The sequence below is a fragment of the Helianthus annuus genome, unplaced genomic scaffold (assembly GCF_002127325.2).
Source record: "Helianthus annuus cultivar XRQ/B unplaced genomic scaffold, HanXRQr2.0-SUNRISE HanXRQChr00c001, whole genome shotgun sequence".
In the NCBI taxonomy this organism is placed as follows: domain Eukaryota; kingdom Viridiplantae; phylum Streptophyta; class Magnoliopsida; order Asterales; family Asteraceae; genus Helianthus; species Helianthus annuus.
Window position 1 is genome coordinate 1,005,711 of NW_023395517.1, and position 24,619 is coordinate 1,030,329.

A 24,619-nucleotide genomic window follows, 5' to 3' on the forward strand; every position below is an offset into this window, starting at 1 on the left:
AAAGTTCAAAAGTTGGTTGTTACACTTTGGGAAGTCAAACAGTTTCATACCTTTTATTAACTTTTGGTTAATTGTATGTTATCAAGTCAACTGTTAGATAACCTATGGCGTTATAGCCTAGTGGTATCTTGGGGTGGGATAAGGCTTATGACCATTAGGTCATGGTTCAATTCCCACAAAGGTGGTTTTCCCAGATTTATTGGGTTTCCTCCTGAATTGGTGTATGGGCATTATTGCCTAGTGGAGATGGATATGATCGGGTGGTTCTGCTGGTGGCACGATGATACTTCAGTGGTCCGTCAGTGATCCAACTTTGCCGTTCAAAAAAAAAAAACTGTTAGATAGTCTTTTGATTTTGTCTCCTGATTATATTGGTAATTTTGTGACATGCATGTGGTTAAGGATGAAGCAACAAATAATGTCATGGGTCTAATATAAAATAAACTTGGATTACAACTTCATAGGGGAGATAATTACCTCCTCAATAATGCAATATATAAGTATTTTGAATCCAACTATAACAATAGGTGTCATAAGTTTGATGATTTGTGCCCTATTGTTACCACTAAACAGGTATGCCCTTAAAGTTGCTACAAACATAATTTATACTTTTTGAGATTATTGGACTATGATCACTTAAATGATACACCTGTATCTGATTTTTTTATCTTACCTGATCAACCTTTTTAATGTGATCTGCAATTCTTGAAGAACCAAGTTGCAATAACAATTGAAATTAGCGATCAATCACCGGTAAAACACAATCATCGAGAATTGAGAGAATTGATTTGCAAAAGATTTTGGATTCTTTATAAAATTATAAATTTTTACCAGAGGTACTTCCCCCTTTACCCAAATAAATGTAGATACACTAATTTGCAAAAGATTTGGGATCCTTTATTTCAAGCATTGCGAGGCCTTGATTCATTAGTGTCTTTTTGGTCCTGGTTGATGCCTAAGACTTCAAATGCTCTATTTTTTCTAACATTCTTTCATCTTTTGTTCAAATGATTAGATTAGAGTTTGTGTATTTGTGTTTAAATGGCATGGGTTCTTTGATATTGATTATGTCAAAATGATAATCTGCTATGCACACCATCTGTTTGATGAAATGCTTGAATGAAACCCACTTCAATGAGATATGAAGTATCGATTGTTTTGTTTCGAACCTGGTCTACATCTGCAAAATGTAAAATTCTTGATTTCCTGGGTAAGTGATTTTAGGAACCCAGAAATTTTTTGTAGGTTAATTTCAATTTTTTTATATCATATAGCAGAATATACATATATTCTTCTGTTTGAGGTATGGGTTTTATGGATTCTAACAGCAGCTACTTAGGAATTGTTTATCGGCAGGGCGGTAAATACAGAAAACCTAGGGCACTTGTAAATCGTCGGGTATCTTATATACGGCCTCAATCTGCCTCTGTGAACATACATTAGCAATCAAACAAGTTGACATTATGGCTTAATTGGCAACTTCATGACTTTTTATCTGATTGCCCATGAGTGGATCTGTGTGACACTTACCATGCTGGCAATCAAACACAAACAAATCTTTAATCCGAGTCGTGCGCTCGTTAGTGAGTTGGTTATCAATACGTGTTGATGGATGGGATGTTAGATATGGTTATAATAGATGTCGTTTGTAACTAACTTGTCGGGTTGAGAGGAGACAAAATTAACAACAACCATCAAGATAATGAAGACCTGCTGAATATAAATTCTGCAAAAAAATTGAAGTTAACTTTTGTACAAAGTTAACGTAGACTTCGACCAAAAAAAGTCAATATAGTCAACAGCAGCAAAAGATGTTTTGATAATATGCTACAAGCACCCACGTCTCCATTACCACTACGTGCAACTTTATTCCATTTTTATTTAAGCATGTTTAATGCAGTTGATTTCAAAGCTTTCATAGTTGTACTTTCAGCATCTTCTGTAGTACTTTAATTAGTTTCAGTTATTAAAGGTGTTTTACTAGGACGTGAGCAGTCAAGATCTCCTATATGTACTAAGCAAAGTTGTGACGACCTTTATTGGTGAGAACTTTAAACTTCCAAGCAAGGTCCTATAGCGAAGTGATGAGGGCAATGAAGGATGTGAAGATTGGTGAATGGAAGAATGCAGTGAAGTTGTTCGACGTAATGCCCGACAAAAACATCATGTCTTGTCATTGGAGGGTTTCTGCAAACTCGGGAATTGGATCAACCGCACAGCAAGGTGTTTGTTGCAGACGACTGGGTCAACACAACCTGGTGTTTGTTGGTTCAGGCCCCAAAATCACACACGCAAACTCACAAGTAAATTGCTCTCAAATATAAAGAAAAGAACTCTACAAGAACTTGCAGAAATGAAAAGCTTCTTTATTAAAATGTGAAAGATGGATACATCACAATTGAGATAATACTACTATTTATAATATAAATATAACCATCACATGCAAAAACTAATTCCACGTTCTCCTTAAAACCAGCTAACAACTCAAATGTTCAGCTTGCTCCACACATGCACCATCCGTTTTACTCGGTCAAGCTACACCAATTTTGCAACAACCTAACTGACCCGTTAATGCTAAACTCGACCCGTACCCATTCAAACGTCTTTGACCCGATCAAGATTATACCCAACAGTGTTGACCCGTTTAGCTAAACGTGTTCACATAGTTGACACAAGACTAACCCGAACCGGTTTAGACTTTAAACTAGTCACTAACCCACCTATTTTGTAATGGATTCGTATTTTGTTGTTTTGTGTCAAGAAATTGCTGGCCTTAATCTTAAAAACTAAAACGAAAATTTTGTTGAAAAAAGTGAACCAAAGTCGGCAACTAAGTAGCCCAAAACTGAGTGATTCGGTTCATTTCAAGTCAAAATGAGTGGCTAAAAAGATAGTTTTCCATCACTTCTTTATTTCTCTTCCTTCATATGCATTGTTGACATTGGTCAACGTTGGGAACTACATTTGACTTCCCACAGTTCACTTTTGTTTTTTTTTTTTTTTTTTTTTGGACGGCAAAAAAATACTTTACATCTAAATTTTGCAAGTTAAGCTACAAAGTTAAATAGACACCAATTACATAAATGGCATCGCCTGCGTTTCCCCGAAAATCCGATCCATTGATGCCCGCTTGCCTGAGAATATTAACTCATTACGTGTTTTCCATATCGCCCAACATGACGCTATAAAAATCAGTCTTAGCAGACTACTTTTGTGACCCGAAACATCGCCGGCCTTGTATTAATTGAGCAGATCCCTTACATTAGAAATTGGATTCCAAGGGACCTTGCACCAGGCGCACACCTTATGTCTCACCACTGTAGCAACGTAGTGTTGGAGGCCCGAGACATCATCATCGTTTGCATATGTATTACCATTTGCAGCGGAAGAGAATACATAATTTGCAGACATGATTAACAAATGTGCAGAACAAGAAAGAATGAACGATTGAGAATACAAAATGGACACTTTCAGATTTAGAGGGAAAATGTCTTGATACCGGACTGGTTACCGGTCAGGCCATATATACACATAATATGTGGCGGTTAATTTTGGCGGTAAACTGCCTAAGGACAGTTTGAAATACCCGCTCCGGTTCTAGATCCGCACATAACTTGACCCATACATAATACATAATAATTGTAACTTAATCATTACATAAACTAAATAATAAAGTTTATATATTCTGACTAACACCCTCCCGTAAACTTGATTATAGTTGCATCATAACGCTCTTGTTGGCTTCATCGACCGCTTTTCGAGCTTCACTGAAATTGAATCGGCGTCGTTTCTTGTGAAGAATCCACGATCCGTCTAGACTGTTTCTTGTAAACAAAGCATAATGCTCTGTTTCTTTATCATTTCGTGAAGATTCGGCTTCCGCACTTTTGTTTCTTCTTGTTTTTTCGTTTGCAGCCATGGGAGTTCCTTCTTGTTCCAACATTTCTTTGTCTTGTGCCTTCTTTTGTACCGATTTGAACTTGTAATAAAATACAAGAACATCTAAGTGCATTGCATAGATGATTCTGATAAAATCTCCATCTTGATATTCGAAACCAAGATCCTTCGCTATGGCCGGCCACAAATTGTCAAGTGTGACACTTTGATAGCCTCCATCTTTTTCTACCATAACATACAAATCGAGCAGATTTATCTTTCTTCCGTCATCCAACTGTGGGGGTATTATCCGCGTGGTTATTTCCATTTTTTCTTTTAGGAACCAACCGACCATAGTTTCGAACTTCACTTCCAGATCGTGTTTGTACTTAAACACGAAATCTCTATGGTCAATCATATCTAACAAGGCTTGACAGTCGGAGAATTCTTTGAATTCTAGTGCCCTTATGATCATCCGACTCCAATCAAACTCTTCTTCATTCGATACATTTAATTCTTCGAAATATGAATTCAAGTAATCTTGTTTGTATATTTCATTCATATCGTTCAGATTTAAAACTTTTTGTCTTTCTTCATCCCCAATTCTTCTTCTTTGGTCAGACCAGTAACATCACTTATGGTATTTAACACGGGTGGACAAAACATTGGGAAAATTCTACAAGTATCACCACTTTTCTTGATGGTAAAACCTTGTAGAGTTAGTTGATTCATGCTTAAAACATTTCTGTTCAATTCGGGAGTATACAGAACACTTTGTATTCTTACAGTTTCGTTGTTGGATTTAACATCCACATTTCCTATACCCCGGATGAACAAGAAATCATTTACCGGTCTTTGTATCAACACCAATTAAATGTTTAATCCTTTTAAAAACATTTATATTACCGGCGTAGTGATGAGAGAACGAGTAACTGACATACCATATGTCATTCCACTGGCCACCATCCGTGCCAGTAACGATCATTTCGCCCCGATCTCCTGCATCCATCCTTGTGTTTGGATTCCGGTGTGTTAACGCTTGATTAACCAATTGGGTTGCTTCGTCATTTTCTTTTGATTTACACGAGTAAATCAGATGTCCTGGCCGATGACAATAGAAGCATAACTTCACCCTTCGTTTGTGTTTCACCCCTTCATGTTGTTCATCTTCGCAGTGTTGGCATGGTAGTGTAGAAGAAGATATTCTAATTTCTGCAGGAATTCTGGAAGTGGCTCTGATACCACTATGTTGGAGGCCCGAGACATCATCATCGTTTGCATATGTATTACCATTTGCAGCGGAAGAGAATACATAATTTGCAGACATGATTAACAAATGTGCAGAACAAGAAAGAATGAACGATAGAGAATACAAAAAGGACACTTTCAGATTTAGAGGGAAATGTCTTGATACCGGACTGGTTACCGGTCAGGCCATATATACATAATATGTGGCGGTTAATTTGGCGGTAAACTGCCTAAGGACAGTTTGAAATACCCGCTCCGGTTCTAGATCCGCACATAACTTGACCCATACATAATACATAATAATTGTAACTTAATCATTACATAAACTAAATAATAAAGTTTATATATTCTGACTAACACGTAGCAAGATACCAAAAGATGGTCCGCGTCTTCCTCCGCTTCACCGCAAAATCTGCATAACGTCAAGCCACAATGAACATTACGTCTTTGCAAACCTTTAAGTGTCGCCAATCGGTTTTGTTCAGCCCGCCATGCAAAATATGTTGACTTTCTTCGGGCCCATTTAACCCAATCGAAGGGGGCAAACGAAACCGAAACCTGCACATCAAATCTCTGCACGACGAAACCGAGAACATACCATCGAAGCCCTTTCCCACACCCAGCGGTCCTTATTATTTGTAAGTAAAACAGATACCAAAACAGTGTTGAGCTGGCCAAACTGATCCACTTCCACAACAGTCAAAGGCGCCCGCTCCAATCCCAATGAGACTTTCTCACAGTTGACTTTTGTTATCTTTTCTTTTGGTGCCACTGGTGTCATAAATGATGTAGGCTAGAAATGTCAGATGTTGCTACATTTGACTTCCCACAGTTGACTTTTGACTTTTTTTTTGTCAATCGTAAAGTTTCGCCATCAGTTGAAGCTATAGTGAGCACTGAAACAAACATATACATATAAACAAGATTATGGCTGGTGTTGAGTTTGTTGTATGACTTGATGTTTTGAGCATTTTTTCCAACTTGTGTGCACCATGATCCTCCTTTTCACTCCAAACTGAATCAGCTTCTTCAACAATGGATTCAGATTCACCAAGATCCTCTTTTTCAGTCAAAACTGTGTCAGGTTCGTTCAGGCTTTCCTACAACTTCATGGGTGTGATCGAGTGATTGTTTCTCAAATTGGGGTCCCCCCAAGATCCTCCTTTCAATCAAAACTGCAACGTGTTCGTCACAGCTTCTTCGAACCTGTTCTCTTGAGCCTTTTCTCTAATTCGGGTGCTTCAAGATCCTTTTTTTGGGGGGTCAAAACTGCAACAGGTTCCTTGACAGCATCACGAATCTGTTCACTTGGTGCACCAATATCCACATTTTCATTAAAACTGAAACGGTTTATCAATTTCATGCTTGATGTCTTCACTGACACCACCTGAATCAGAAATGATCTCCTGCTTAACATCATCAGCTTCATAGGTTTGAGTTTCTTGACCCCTATCCTCCCTCACCACAGCCTCTATTAATGTTAGCCTCTTCTCACTGGGAAACATGACTTGACTACGAAGCGGGTCCCGCACCTCTATCTTTGACCATATCATCTTGACTTGTCATCTTGGGATCTTACAGACAACAAATTTCACAAAATTTGGAAAAGCCGCGACACCTTTTTTTTTTAACATGAAATCATCTAAAACGAATTCTAAACGATCAATTTAACCTTAGATGGTTCCACATATATTGTGGGCTTGCTGGTGTTTTGCACTTGGATGTGGGTTTGGAAAAGGCAACCCACATCTATGACAAAATAAACCACATGACCCGTGTCCTGCAAACATCAAGAAATCAACAGAATCAATAAACGATAGTTTTGTGATATACAAAACCAAGAAATAAAAACTGGGGCTGGTGTGTGTGGTCCGATCTTGGACGTCCATACAGGCCCTATAGCGAAGTGGTGAGGGCAATGAAGGACGAAGATTGGTGAATGGAAGAATGCAGTGAAGTTGTTCGAGTAATGCCCAACAAAAATAACATCTTGTCTTGTCATTGAGGGTTTCTGCAAACTGGGAATTGGATTAACCATGCAGCAAAGGTGTTTGTTGCAGACGAGACGACTGGGTAACACAACCTGGTGTTGACCCGTTTAGCTAAACGTTTTCACTTAGTTGACACAAGACTAACGCGAACCCGTTTAGGCTTTAGACTAGTCACTAACCCACATATTTTCTAATGGATTCGTATTGTGTTGTGTCAACAAATTGCCGGTCCTAATTGAAAAACTAAAATGCAAATGTTGAAAAAGTGAACAGAAGTTAGCAACTAACTAGTCCAAAACTGAGTGATTCAGTTCATTTCAAGTCAAAATGAGTGACTGCTGCAAAAAAAATAGTACCAATTTTCAGTAATAAGAAAAAACAGTATTTGAACTTTAGAAAACAGAATGCTACATGTCATGATGAATGTACACCCAAAACAGAATTCAACCGTTATTGTTAATAGAACAAATGTGTGAGGTCAGGATCATTTAGGCCCGATCTTACCATCCATGCATCCGCATGTATTAGATTTAAGGGTCTGGTGGCTTTACCGCACGAGGTTTGCGGGAACATGGCCATGAATCTTTCCAAATATTTGGCAAGCCAATGCACATATGCAAAGTTCAATTGCGTGCAACCTTTAAACTTCTTCATCTCTTTCCTTTGCCTGTTTGTTTCTCAATTTTCAGTAATAAGAATCAAATAGTCTCTATTGTGGTCGTTAGACGGACTGTAAAGTTTATGAATCAACAACACAAACAATAACACAAGAAATAGCGACAAAAAACAGTGACAAAATCTTATTTAACCAACCCAAAGAACTTACCTACCCCCAAATACCAGAGGATCTTACCAAAGTAAGATCAACAATACAAAGATACAATCTGTACAAAGATGACATCAACAGATGATCATCAACAAAGAAATACAAACAAAATACAAATCAAACCAAATGAATATACTCTCAGATACAGATGAGAGTTATTCACAACCAATTTACAAAAACCAAGAAACCCTAATCGGAGCAAACGAACAGAGAGAGAGATGAAGACTTCAACTAACTCCAATAATGAAGTAACACTTCCTTTAATGAAGAACTTTAGAACTTCAGACTAACCCATATCTCCAAGCAAGTGAACAAAAGTCCCTGTATTTACACAAAACACCCTCCAGATATTTGTTATAACCGACTTACATAAGCCCATATGTAACAACCATCAACAGCCCAAATAACAGCCCAAAATATAGACCAAACGTATAATATATAAGCCCAACCAGATGAATGATATAATAAGAAAGTAAACTCAAATGTTTTTAACATCCCCCTTTCATTCAACTGGTTTAAACAGGTCAACAAGACCCAGTTTTTCACAAAATACCTCATGTTGATCAACACTTAGACCCTTTGTAATATATCTGCAAGTTGATTTTCTGAATCAACTTGACTGGATTAATAATACCATAAGCAACTTTTTCTCTCAAGAAATGAAGATCTAACTCAAAGTGCTTAGTTCTTTCATGGAACACAGGGTTAGCTGCTATAGACAAAGCAGCTTGGCTATCACAGTTTAATAACATAGGAAGTTGACAGTCAACATTACTCAAACAACAAATTTTCAACCACATCAATTCACATGTAGCAGAACACATAGCACGATACCAGCTTCAGCTGTAGATCGTGATACAGTGCTTTTTTCTTACTTTTCCAAGAAACAAGGCACTCTCCCAAAAAAACAAAACCCAGTTACACCGAGTAGATAGGCACTTAGCCCAGTCTGAATCAGCAAATCCATACAAATTTAACTTATTTGACTTCTTAAAAGTCAACCCTTTACCAGGATTCGTTTAAGTACCTTAGTAATCTCAAAGCCAAGTTTAAATGCACTTCTTTTGGCTTGTGCATAAACTGGCTTAGAAACTGAACAGTGTAACTAATACTGGCCTGTCAAAGACAGATATATTAACTTTCCTATCAATTTTTGAAATCCGGTTATGTTTTAAGATCTTGCTGATTTTTTTCAAGTTTAGATGTAATTAAAGAACTTTGTTCAATCGGAACACTAACAGGCTTACAACCAAGGTACCCAAACTCACTCAAAAGTTCAAGACAATACTTTCGTTGACTTAGACACACAGTTTTGTTTTCATACAAAACTTCTATACAAGAAAATATTTCAAAATTCCTAAGTCTTTAATTCTAAAATTTCATGCAAAATATGTTAATACGCTTGATTTCAACTTCAGAATTACCAGTTATCACGATATCATCGACATAAACAAGTAAAAACACAGTTATCTCAGATTTAGACATCATAAACAGAGAATGATCAACACTTGCACATAACCATTTTAATTAAACACTTGTAAGCCTCTCATTCCACTTTCTAGGTGCTTGTTTAAGTCCATACAAGGACTTAACAAGTTACAAACTTGGTTTCACTTTTTGAATAATAACCTTGAGGAAGTTTCATGTAAACATCCTCACTAAAGTACCATGTAAAAAGCATTATCACCAAGTTGGTATAAAGACCAACCATAAAACACAGCAAGAGTAATAACAGTTCTAACTGTTACCATCTTAACAACAGGTGAGAATGTCTCACCAAAATCAAGTCCTTCTCTTTGTTAAAGCCTTGGCAACAAGCCTGGCTTTAAACCGTTCAATCTCCCCATTTGATCTATATTTTACCGCGATATACCACTTACACCCCTAGGCTTTCGACCTTGAGGAAGATCAGCCAAAATCCAGGATTATTCCTGAAACAAGCATCCATCTCTTTGTTCATGGCTTCTACCCATCTGGGAGCACTAGCAGCTTCCTCATAAGTTGAAGGCTCAATAGTTTATTAAGAGTAGAGGTAAAACATCTATTTCAACAGATAAACACGAATAACTAACAACTTGTTCAAACTATACTTAGTTTTACTATTAACACATAGTTTTCAAATCTTTTAGGTAATACAGATTTCTACTTGACCTTCAAAAGAAGGACTTGTTCCCTCAGATGGGTTAACCTCTTCATTTGAGACACTAGTGCCCTCTGCCCTACCACATCCTTCACTACTACTACTTCCAGTTCCAGGATCAAAATGTTGGTGATCAACATTAACATTCTCTGGAACGGCAGATGTAGAGGGGACTGGTTGCTGATCACCACCAGAAACCTCATAAGGTTTATGACTCCCCTCTTCATCATCGGGAACAGCAGAACTGACTGTTAATATTTCAGCATTATCAAAAAAATTTAAATGATTCAATTCAGTTGGAAAACTACTATCAAGATTACTTAATCGTTCAGACTTAAAAGGAAAAACACTTTCATAAAACTTAACGTCTCTAGAAAAAAATTCTCTTTTATTATCCAAACTCCATAACTTGTAACCTTTTTTAACATTTGAATATCCAATTAGAACACATTTTTCTGCGTTAAAAGACAACTTATCTGAATCATTTAAAATCGTGCTAAAACATAAACAGCCAAATACTCTAAAATGTGCAAGAGAGGGTTTAAAACCAAAAACTAACTCATATGGACTTTTTCCTAAAAGCACAGAGGAAGGTAACCTGTTAATTATATAAACAGCAGTTAACAAACATTCAGACCAAAAATTTAAAGGAACTCCACTTTGAAACAACAGTGACCTTGCCAAGTTTAAAAGATGACGATGTTTTCTCTCAACCACCCCATTTTGTTGTGGGTGTAAGAGCAGGTAGTTTGATGTAAAATACCTTTGGTCTTACAAAAAATTTCCATTTTATGATTAACAAACTCTGTTCCATTATCACTTCTAAAAACTTTAACTCTTTTCTTAAACTGAGTAAGAAGAAGTTCATAAAAGCTCTCAATGTTTTCAAAAACTTCAATCTTACTTTTTAACAAATAACACCAAACAGTCCTTGAAAAATCATCAACAACAGTCAAAAAATATTTGAATCCTTCCTTACTAGCAACTTTATATGGACCCCAAACATCAAGATGAATAACATCTCCTACACCTTTTGACTTATGTTCACTTAAAGGAAAAGGACTTCTAACTTGTTTAGCCCTATGACAAGTTTCACACGTTTGTTTTGTAACATCAACAATACCTAAGTCATTTTTTAAAACTGACAAGACCTGGTCAGCAGGATGACCAAGCCTGCTATGCCACAGATTACTGTTGTTCAAACTGTTAAAACAAAAATTAACAGAATTACCACCTTTGTTTATAAAATATAATCCATTATCCTGTTTACCAGTCACCAGGATTCTCCCTGATTTCGAATCCTGAAGAGTACAAGTATTTTGATTAAAAACAACAGTAATTTGATTATCTCTAGACAACTTATAGACAGACAAAAGGTTAACACTATAGGTGGGAACATAAAACACATCAGTTAATATAACATTCTCAGCTAGTTTTATGTTACCAATTTTAGAAACTTTTGCCTTAGTACCATTAGGATGAGACACAAACAAATCAAACTCAGATACATCAACACTGTCAAACATATTTAAATCTGTTTTAACCATGTGTTGATTGGCACCTGAATCACAGATCCAGTTACAATCAAACCCAAAATTAATAAGACTAGAACAACAAACAAACTCTCCTAATGAATTAAAACTACAGTTAGACTCACCTCCCATGTTAGAAGGCTGAGCATCAGAACTGGTTTTTTCATTAACAAGACTCAAAAGTTTAGCCACCTGTTCAGGAGAAAAAGGAGAACCAGCAATAACAGATGACATATTTGTTCTACTATTAGATACACTTTTACCACTTTGACCTCCTGGTTTCTTCTTGGAACCTGAAGGAAACCCAACTAACTCATAACATCTATCAACAGTATGACCCAATTTATTGCAGTGAGTACACTTAAAGTTAGGATTTGGACCCCTAACTTCTTTTCTTTTTTGTTCAAAGTTCTGACCAGTTTTAGAAACAAAAGAAACGTTCTGAGTTTTGGTTCCTACACTAGAATTTCTATGAGATTCCTCTCTAGAAACAATTGAAAAAGCAACTTTGACTGAAGGTAATGGCTCTCTTGTTAACAAATTTGTTCTAACAGGATGATATACATCATCTAATCCCATTAGAAACTGCATAAGCTTGATTAAAGTAGAAAAGTCATTGTAATCTTTAGCTGCTTGACATGAACATGAAGGCAGTTGAAGCACAGCATCAAACTGCTTCCACATTGTATTCAGTTTGTGATAATATTCAGAAACTGAACTACCATTTTGAGTAATACAATTAATTTTTTTGTACAAATCATATACTATTGAGCCATCAACCTTGTCATAAGTTTCTTTTAAATCTGTCCAAACATCAGAGGCTAATTTAGAAAACACTTGTCCTAAATATAACTCCTCTGAAACAGAGTTTAACAACCAACTTAAAACTACTGAATTACATCTGTCCCACTGACTGCTTAATACTTCATCCTCAGTATTCTTTTTACACTTACCATCAATGAAGCCAAATTTATTTTTGGCTTCTAAAGCTAGTTTCATAGCACTAGACCAGACCCTATAGTTTTCAGTTCCTTTTAACTTTATACCAACAATAGTCAAGGAACTCGAATCACTAGGATGTAAGAACAAAGGATCACCAATATCCAACTTGCTTATCAAGGTCTGAGAGGACCCAGAACTATCACCCTTATCACTCATTTAAACAAGACAGCAAACACACAGAAACAGATGCAAGCAAACAGACCAACAAAACAGAACAAATACACAACAACTAGAAACCCTAAATGGCGAAGCTGAGTCAGTGTCAAGATTTCAGGTTCATCACTCACAGGTGCCTGAACATGTCTTAACTCAGAAGCCTTAACTCTATAACAGATAATATTGCCAAACAAAAACACCAAAAAGACAACAATGTATCACTAACAATAACGATCAAGAAAACACCAATCAAACAATAACAAATAAGTGCCGTCCTCACTACCCCGACTTCAACTAAATCAACCAACAGAAAGGAAAAGAGAGGAGTTAGAATGATCTCACAGTGGGTGCAAGCACTCCCAAATAATACCAGATCTAACAGATCTGATGTCAGAATCAAAAAAAACTGGTTAGTTTGCCCTAAATCTTCAAGGATTTAGAGACCAACTCAGCTCTTCAACCCAACAATAGAAACCCTAGGAAGGGTTTTATCCTTTCAACCAGACTTCAAGATCCAGAAGATCTCAACAGATAGAACCAGATCTGCAACTAATAGCAGACCTACACACAAAACAACACAAGCATCAGATAAACCAGCGGAAACAAGAACGGATCAAGAGCTCAGAGCTCTGATACCATGTAAAGTTTTATGAATCAACAACAACAAACAATAACACAAGAAATAGCGACAAAAAACAGTGACAAAATCTTATTTAACCAACCCAAAGAACTTTACCCCCCAAATACCCAGAGGATCTTACCAAAGTAAGATCAACAATACAAGATACAATCTGTACAAAGATGATCATCAACAGATGATCATCAACAAAGAAATACAAACAAAATACAAATCAAACCAAATGAATATACTCTCAGATACAGATGAGAGTTATTCACAACCAATTTACAAAAACCAAGAAACCCTAATCGGAGCAAACGAACAGAGAGAGAGATGAAGACTTCAACTAACTCCAATAATGAAGTAACACTTCCTTTTATATGAAGAAACTTTAGAACTTCCAGACTAACCCATATCTCCAAGCAAGTGAACAAAATAGTCCCTGTATTTACACAAAACACCCTCCAGATATTTTGTTATAACCGACTTACATAAGCCCATATGTAACAACCATCAACAGCCCAAATAACAGCCCAAATATATAGACCAAACGTATAATATATAAGCCCAACCAGATGAATGATATAATAAGAAATGTAAACTCAAATGTTTTTAACACGACATCATCCAATACATAATCAATTTTTTAAGTAAATAACTGCGTATATACATGCCTAGTGCCTTATTTCTCTCTCCCACTATATCCAGGGATGTTCACTGGTTCGGATATCGGTTTATTGGGTTTAGAAACTTTTCGAGCCTAGCCGATAACTGAACCAACCGGAACTAGAAATGTGTCTAACCGAACCGAAATCTCAATTCGCCGATTAAACCAATAAATGATTAAACCGGTTATTATTTGTTTTACTTGATTGGATAAGCAAGATTTGTAGAGCTGATAAGCAAACCAAAACCTGAACGGAATAAACCAAAAAGATTTGGGTTTGTTTTTTTATACGGTTTGGATTTAGGTGCTTTTCGATTACGGATAATTTTGCACACCCTACAGAATAAGTTATGAGCTTCAATGTCATTGTAATGCATGCATTATGAGCTTCGATTACCGTAAAAAAAAAACACCTGCCATCTACCCGTCTATCTCCAGCCGTATACTCCAGCCACCACAACCCCCATTACAGAGCCCGAAACCATATATCGATTATTCGTGCGTCCCCTCATGTGTTAATATCAGACGAAACATATATACTAGGTTGACACTACTTGCATACCATATGACTCCTATAACATGTCAGAATCGTTCCCATAAAAATAACAGTTCAAATGTTGACCAAAACAATAATCATTAGTGTCAAACAATTAAACAAAACTACAACTTAAAACACATTCATGAAAGATATTCAACTAAAGGAATTACAAATAAGAATTTTCTTTTGATCTCACATTTAAACCAAACAAATAACACAAACTAAAACTGACAACCCATTCACTAAAGAGAAATACAAATACGAATTTTCTTTTGATCTCAGATTTAAAGCAAACACTTAACACAAATTAAATTTGAAAGATTCAAGTGATATTTGTTGATACACAATCAACCTCACAAAGCACTCAAAGAATACTGTAAATGAAAGAGAGAGCAGTTGCTTTTCGAAATTTATTCAAAAGTTGCAAATACAAAGGCCCATGACTACCACTACTCGACTAGCACCAATAGACTAAGTAAACACTAACAATTTCCTACATATTAGCATGAATTAAAAACAATTAAAGCAAAAGACAAACAACTAAGCCAATGCACATGCATGCACGTGCATGACCACAGACCCATGTGAAGTTGCAAACTTTAACATTAAAATCAGTAAGATGGATCATCTAATATTCATCATCATCATCCTCCACATAGAATGCCTCCGCGGTTAACCGGCTTGAACTTCTTTCCAACCATACTCACTCCCACAAGCTCCTGTTCATTATCATGATCTTCCTCAGCTTCATCCGATTCTCCCTTGTTACTCCGATCTCGTTCCGCAACATCGGTCATTGTGGGCGCTTTTGCTTCACTAGCAACCTTGCTGGTGACTTCATTCGCAGACATGATATTGCGCCCAGCACCTGAAAGCCCCGGTGCTTTACCACTGAAACTGGTTGAACTCAACCCACGATCGCTAATTTGATTGGTTGACTTCATTATTGGACGTACATCTGACTGTACCGGAGACACCATTGCTGACTGGTTGCGGTCAACTGAGGTTCCGAGTGTCCGTTAAGAACAGATGAGATGGTTGGAGCTGTTGGCTCGGGAGCGTAGCTTACGTGCTTCGTGGGATCGATGCTGGCGGAACGTTCGAATGTAGCTGAGAGAGTTGGTGAGGAGCCGCTGTAATTCATTTTTAGCCGGAGAGGAAGGTTTTCCGGTGATGTGGGGTGTCATGAGTTTAGATGGTATGTGTATATATGGAAGTAAGCTGTGAGAGAAGTCAATGTCAACTTAAATTATAGTCTTTTGATATTTGAACAATTGAAGTATTTACAAGAAACTTCCTATATATTTATATAATCTTTTTATAATAAATAATAACAAGAGAAAACAAATTACATTGTGCATGAATATTTTATTTGATACGTGGTGGATACATGCTTTTTACAATGTGTGATTTAGGTTTTAGAGTTAAAGTTATCTATATAAATTAACACATAAATGTGGGACGGTGGATTTGATATGAAAGGAAGAGATAATATAAACATCAACAAATAAACAATTCAAAAATAAAATATTTTGTTTCAAATATGATAACATTATTTGAAAAAGGTGTGAAAAGAATAAAAACCTCCTTATTATGATGTTTGAAGATAAGTCCACTTGTAATTAACAACTAAAATTAATGGATAAATACAATTGGTTATTTCTTTTATGATAAATTTTTATATTATTCAATAAACTAAACACAATCAGCATATATTCGCTCATGACTTTATAGCCTAGTGGTATTTTGGGGTGGGATAAGACTTTGGGACCAATAGGTTCTGGGTTAGATTCCCATAAGGGGGGGTTTTTCCATATTTATTGGGTTTCCTCTTAAATTGGTGTATAGGCTTTATGTCTAGTGGAGATGGATATGATCGGGTGGTTCCGCTGGTGGTACGATGATACTCAAGTGGTCCGTCAGTGATCCAATTTAGTATGAGTTGGCACTGAGCTCATTCCTACCCTTGAAACTAAAAACAAGAAATCATTAAAAGTTGAAGAAAATCAACAAAAAAAAAAGTTCTACGATACCGTTGTTATTTGTATGGTACCCGTGATCATGTATGAGCAAATGGTGGTACTCGGTAGCATTTATCCCAATCGACGATAAAAAAGAATTATTAAAGTTGAGAAAAATAATAAAGAAAAAAATAATATTTTATAAAAGTAAAAAAAAAATGTTTAAAAAACAATATATATTTTATTAATAAATTAAAATACTATTTATAAGCTTCGTTTATTAATATATCTATTATAAAATTATAAAGGATCATTAAAGTTGATAAAAATAATAAAGAAAATAGTTATTGTTATAAATAAAATAATAAATGTTAAAAACTATAGAAAAAGTAACTAGATTGCAAGATCCTTTGATCCAATTCTTACGAAACATGAAAATACCTAAGGGTTATAAAGAAAATTAGAAATGAGTTCAGGAAAGTGAAAATAATATAATCCCTAACTTAAAAGATTCTGAGGTAGAGAACTTAATAACTAAAGTAAGGGATATGAACTTAAATGAAAATTTTGTAAATATTAAAACCCATGAAAATTTTAATAGGGAAGTAATATAATAAAAGACCCAACAACTATACAAAAATATTTGACAACTTTATTACGTCTACAATTCTGTGATATTTGTGAAATTGATAAATATATTTGTGTTTTTCAAGATTATTATTATCATAGCTATAATTAAGTACCAGACGCGTGTAATTATTTACCCTTATTTTTTGCAAAGATACCTGACCCATGGGAAAAACTAATTAGTACATACAACCCATGAACAATTGATACTTTAGGAAAAAGAATAACATATGCTAGAGATAAATTGAGCAAGTGGTGTGCAGACGCCATATTAGCTAAAAATGAGTAAAAACTTAAAAAGAAAAATATTTTTATGTTGTAGTAGCCCAAAAATGTTTTTAATGATAGGATGCGATAGTTCTTTTTGCTATGGAAGATAAAAGAAAATATAAGAAAAAAGCCATTTTAGAAAAAAAAATTTAAAAACGTAAAACCAAATACATAAAAGAAAAGGATATAGAAAGACTTTTAAGCCTACATTGTAAAGAAAACAAAATCTAAAAAAATGTAGATGTTTTATTTTTCATGAGGAGGGAGATTTTGCAAATAAGTGTCATAAGAAGTTTAATAAACATCTTAAAGTATTTGAAATAGATGAGGAGATTGAAAAAATGATAGATGAAGGAGAGTTTATACAAATTAATGATTTTCATAATATAGATTCTGATGAAAGTATATTTATTTTAACCGAAACTGAATATACGTCATCATCTGAAAATCAATAAGTCTGATATAACACCCTGAAAATGAGTTTGGTAATCAAACCACATTAATTTAGATGAATAGGTAAAATACATAATGGTAAAGGTTAACTAAACATTAGGATTTAATTAAATAAAACTAATGTTAAATAAAAGATAAATAAATGCTTTAGTAAATAAAGCTTATAAAAAAGAGAAGAGAAGCCCGGATTATCGGAAGTTGAAATAAAACGGGTTATAACCTCCCCGAACTTACGAAATTAACTAGAATGTTTAACCTAGTTAATAAGAGGTAATATCGGTGGCCCTTTATAACAAAACCATACATGATAAATGGACAATTGGAAAATTAACTAAAAGAAAAAAAACACAAAAACACACATGATAGAGGCGTACAGAGAAGAGGGAGGGGAAACCCTTGTTCTTGACAACTCAAAATCACAATCTAAATCGAAATCGAAGCAATTATAATGCATGTTTGAAGTTTTGTTGAGTACTACTTCATCCTGACACAAGGTATGTTTCAAATTCATGATTCATGAAATTATTAGTTGAAGAGTTTCATGAAATTAGAATGGCCTTGTGGAAATAGTAGTAAGATAATGTAGATTGATGTTGTACGTGTTTATAAACACCATACTAACTCATAAGTATGAACTACTTGAACAATTAGGAATTTTGTTAAGTGTTCATAGGTGATTAGAATTGGGTTATGACATAAGAATTAAAACCCATAATTATGATGGTCAAATTGTGTAATTGCATAAACAACTGAAATTACATTTATTTGGTTGCTACTTGAAGAAAGGAATGATGAATTGTAATGAGGTAGTAGGATGATGACAATGTGAGCTAATAAGAATAAAAAATTATGCACATAAGGGTTTGGTAAAATGCCCAAGTGAAACTAAATGCTAACAACTCGCGTATTCGTCAAGAATTCTATAAATGGTTGTTAGCAAGTATTGAAAAAATAGCCAAGTATGAAGGCCTATAAATGAAACCTACTAAGTGTATGATAAAGCGCCTAAACGAGTTTTGTTGAATTGTTAATGCATTCATAAGTGTCAAACGACAGTTTTGACTTCTAAGAGTCAATTTGACCTATAATAGGATCAATTGATAATTTTGATATAAAATTCGTAAGGTGGAATGGTCATGATAAATAACGACTAATCTAACCATCTTGCGAATGATAAATGATATTGATACTTGACAAGCTAGGTGGAAGCTTGGGAAAGAAGCGGGTCAAACGAATCAAGTACGCGGGAAAAGTACAATCGGCTGAAAGGTAAGTTAAGCTTACAACTTTAAAATAATACGTCTACTATTGCAATATGATTAATGATAAGCGACTAAGCAATTGAAATGAATCTTTGAAATATGATGTTCCGATGCGAATCAATACGAATTGGAACAAATAAAAATGGTAGAAAACCATGTTTGTTAGGTTAAAGGGGTAAACGATAATTTAGCCATGTGAATGACGGAAAGTCAACGAGTTTCGAAAAGTTACATTATGGCGTAAGCCATAATGGGCAACAAGAATAAAGGAAACGACATCTAAGAATTTGACCCTGTGGTGAAAACGTAATAGGTCAAATGCGTGAAATGGTAAATAAATACCATTTTCGTAATATATCTATATAATTTGATCGTTTAGGTCAAACGGGTCAAAATGGTGATGACGACTAATGGTTACTTGTCGAGTCTTGTGCTCATAGGAATGAATAGCGTATAATATTGTGTTGCTATTAATTAGCAACTAAAAAGTGAGGTATTAAAACGGGTTAATGCTTTGCCCGAGCCAGGTATGTGAAATTTGTCAAACTCTTAATGAGGTCGTAGGGCCGAGGAGAGCTATGTGAGTGTGGGTGAAATTGGATTCGCCTAAAATGAAGTTATCAAGCAAATTAAAATTTATATTATGTTCTTAGGGACATAATGAATTTAGAATGGCATTGGATTAAAAGAGTATATTTGGTCAAAACAAATTTTCAAAATGTCCTTCGTTGTTAAAAAGACTAAAGTTGACCAAATGCCCTTGGATGATAAACCGGGAAAATGACCCTTAAGGGTAGTTGAATAAGAGTTTTATAATTTGGTCAATCTTTTCGTAGTGTATAGTCGAAGGTTTAAACCATTTGGCATAATGCTACAAAATGAATTTCGTAAAATTGTCACACTTGAGGATAGTATAGGAATATAATGAAATATATCACAGTCCATCACAATTGAAGTTGTGATGATAAATAAATAAAGGTAATATAGTGAAAACGCGGATTATAAATGGAAACTAAGATATGGGTCGATTAAGTTTTTGTTTGATTGACAGGTCAAAATAAATGCGAAGACGTATACTGGGAAATGGGAGCGTAAACGCAAGTTTAGTAAACCCGGATGAAGGTTAAAATCTCTAGGGATTTGATTCTTACCATAAAAATGTAGTTATTATAACTAAAATTAATAACGGGTGTCGCAGCCCCCGACCCCACCCTGGGAGCGGGTGCCGCGAGCCTGGCGGATGGTATCAGTGTTTATTAAATTTGCAGTGGAATAAATCATCAGGATCGTAGTTAGGAAATAATTTCAGAGTTTTTAAAAACACCAAACTTTTAATATAAACATAAGGGCTAAAACCCATATTCCATTTCAAATGTATTTATAGGGATAAACTCTAATTATTGAAAATATAAATTCTTCTTTTATTCAGGTAACTATAGCCACTTTATTTAAGCCTTCAGTGGTCCATAGGTGGCTTCTATTACCTTCACAATGGGTTACCTGAAACGCGTTTGAAAAACATTTTATCAGCAAGAAATATTGGCGAGTTATTCCATTTTATAAATAGACACATTGTTATATCTTTATAGTATCAAGAAGGAGATTACAATGTTTATATCTACCAAAAACGCAATCAGTATTTGTCACACGGTGGCAATGCCGTCGTGGCGGTGGTCATATCATCATTGGCTAACTTTCGTCCAATAATGAAGTTTATAAAGTAATGTATACAAAACCTAACATATCGACAGTAATTGTAGAAGGTTTTGTATCCAAACGGGTACCCTTTTATGCTTTCCATTCAGCATGCCACTTTTAATTTATCCCACTCTTACTATAATAGTTGTATCGTACTGTATAACATTATACTTACAATTCGGTTGGACAAGTGTGACCCCCCAAAATAGGATATAGAATCCGAATTCTATCTTTTTTCAACGGCTAATGAATAAAAGCCCGGCTACCCGGTGTAACCAATGGCAAAAGGTGACCCTATACACCCACGATCACAGACAGCGCTAGGTAGCAAAAGCAGGGCTGACCCTAGGGTGGGCCGGGAGGACCACCGACCAGCGCCCGTGATTCCGAGGGATACATAAATGTCACCGGAATAGTTGGGGATGGTGACCAGATAAGCGACCGAGGGGATGGTTTGGGTTATAGAATAGTTTAGGATGTAGATAAAGGTTGACGCAAAAAGAAAACAAATGAATGAATCCGATTAGGTGCTTCGGGGTTGCCGGAAACCTGTCGGAATTCTGTCGAGGAAGAAGGCCCCGAAAGCGGCTTTTGATTGTTATGTTTTGAAAGTTTTATGGACTTGACAATAACAGTCCCTATGGTTTCTAATATTTTTCAAACAAGTTTTAAACATAAAATTTCCTTGTATTATTGTATATTCAGTTTTACCTAAATGTTAAGTTTAGTCCTTCACTTTTTAAAACTTTATTTAATACAAATCTTATATTCAAAGTTTAGAATTGTAAAATATTTTTTATAGAAATGATTTAGTTATTTAAATTTATTTAATATTTTATAAAAATAAATCTATACTATATAATAAAGAAACCAATAAAGGGACATATGTCATTCATTGAAGTCATCAATTAAAAGATAATTATAAAATTAAATTTAATATAAATTTAAACCATTCGTATAGGAGATAATCTAATATTTTAAAATATTTATCAGATTTAATAATAATAATAATAATAATTTCTCTAAATGAGTGGGTAATATTATAAAATAATTTAGTAAAATTAAAGATGTTATTTTGGAGATTAAAATGGAGCAATAAACACAAAAAAGATGGATAATCTGTTAGAGAAATATCATTAAGAATATAGATATTAGAAATAACTTAGGTAAAATTAATTAATGTTAACGAGTCAAAAAAATCCTAGGAGGCAAATCATGTGAAAAATGATTACGTACACCAAGAAAAGTAATCACCAGATATATTTTTTAATTAAATTCATTTAACCTATGTAATAAACGTGGTTTTTAAGATATAACATTTTTATTTTTTACCATACAAAATTACATTTATGCAGCTCGTGTCATACACAGGGTTTTTAAAAATATAACTTTTTTTATTATGTAGTATATAAAATTAGATTTATTCAATCCATATAATACATAGAGTTTATAAAGATATAACTTTTTATTGTTCGATATATAAAATTACATGCGCTCAACCTGTATAATACATAAATCCTTAAAAACGTAATATTTTTCATTATTTAATATATAAAATTAAATTTACTCAACCCGTACAATACACGGGGTTTCTAAAAGTTCAACATTTTTTATTATTTAATATATAAAATTATATTTATTCAACCCATATAATAAACAAGATTTTAATTATATATTGTTTTATTATTTGATAAATAAAATTATATTTATTCAACCCGTATAATAAACAAGATTTTTAAAGATATATATATTTTTATATTATTTGTTATATAAAAATACATTTATTCAACCCGTGTAATACCCGGGGTTCTAACCTAGTGTCATATATATAAAGATAACTCGAAACGTTTATTGAAGAATGATGTATTGCAAATAAAATAAACGAATACGAAAAATATGTGTTATAATTATTTGTGTTTTATTTGGTGTCAATTGTTGATTAGTTAGGTATTATTTGGTTGTTAAGCGTTGATTATGTGGGTTTATTTTGCGTTGTTTGCCGATTATTTAGGCGTTAATTGTTAGAAAACTTTGTCGATTATTTAGGCGTTGATTTCGTCAAGGCCTAAGAGACACATTTTTTCGAGCTCGGACAAGCCAGCTGAATTCTTTAAAGGCACATTTTTTTGAGCTCGGACATGGCACATGAATTCTCAGGGCCGACCTGAGCGAAAAGCATGCTCACTATCTATAGTTCCCGGCAAAAACCCACAGACAAAGGCTCACTCTGTAACGCCTACTTGAGATAGGATTTCGAACTTAAACTTAAGACCTGTAGCCTTCAACCCCAAATCTTCACATCCCCTCCAATCTCAGTTATGCATATCTGAATACTATCTGATTATAAAAAAATAGGTGTTGAACCATATATAGCGTGTTTGATTATTTTATAACGTGCTGTAATTTTTTCCTGGAAAATATTTGCATCGGAGTTGTAACTTTATTTTCATAGGATGTGTTGCATTTGCAGCTGAAACATGTGATGTGCACGTTACCATTTTATAATTTCAAGCTAGTATAAGACAAGGATCACGTGACTTGTTCAACCTTTTACATTAATCCAAGTCCTGACTTGCTTCTTCTTTATATTCCCCGAGGTGACCACCAATTTGAATATTTGATCATTTGGCGGTAAATTGTTTGTACCAATAATTAATCTTACCAGCTTCTTTAGACCTTTGGGTATGGGATCGGCAGAGGGCCGTCCCTCCATTTAGCCACGTCCACACCGCCCTCTTGGGGCCGTCCTTGGCACTTCCGTCGGATATGTGACGCCGAAGACGGGCAAGCTAGTGGGCCCCCATGGCAGCTTCTCTCTCATCCTCATATATATATATATATTAATATATTATTAATGGTAGGGTAGTCTTGGCTAGTCCCACACCCTTGGGTAGTCCCTAAAGAGACTATCCTCCTCCCGTGATTACGTGGCGCCTACATGACGGGTAGTCCTTTGGAGACTATCCTCCCCATACACAATAGTCTTATAATTAACCTTTTACGCCTTTCAAAAAAAAAAAATAATAACCTTTTACATCCGGCTGCCACTTGATCACTTGCTTGCCGCTGCACTTACAGAACCGGCTGTTGCTAGTTGCTACTATATATTATCTACTTCTCTTTCACCACCGCTCGCTCGCTGCTACTCTTCAGATCTGCTGCTCCTTTCATATCCGTTTCTACTCATCACCAGGTTCGACCCTTTTTTACAAAATGTTTCTGTTGCTAAATCAACTAGACCAGAACCAGGGATTACTAACCCGGTTACTATATATGCTTTTCAAATCTAAAAGTAAAGGGCATCATTTTAGCAGATTTTTTTTTTTTTTTTCTAAAAACAAATTGCTTCAAAACTTTTCATATATAGTGTGGTTGCTCATATGTATCACTTACATTCTCTCGTTCATTTGTAAGTTGTAACCCACTCATTTTCACTCTTTTTTTTTACTTTATAAACAGAATCATGACAACAACAATCGCCAAGTTTGCTCACTTACAGATCCCACTTGAAGACGTTTGTAAAGGCCACTGATAACTTTCATCATGATAACATCATCGGACGCGGTGGATTGGGACATGTATACAAAGGACAACTCCAGCGGTCCGGGAGTTGATCACGATTTCTGCGCTGAGGTTAGATCGTAAGCACGGTGGAGGATCATCGAGTTCTGGACGAAGTTTCAATGCTTTCTGATCTCAGGCATCCAAATATAGTCTCTATGGTTGGATTTTGTGATGAGAATCATGAGAAAA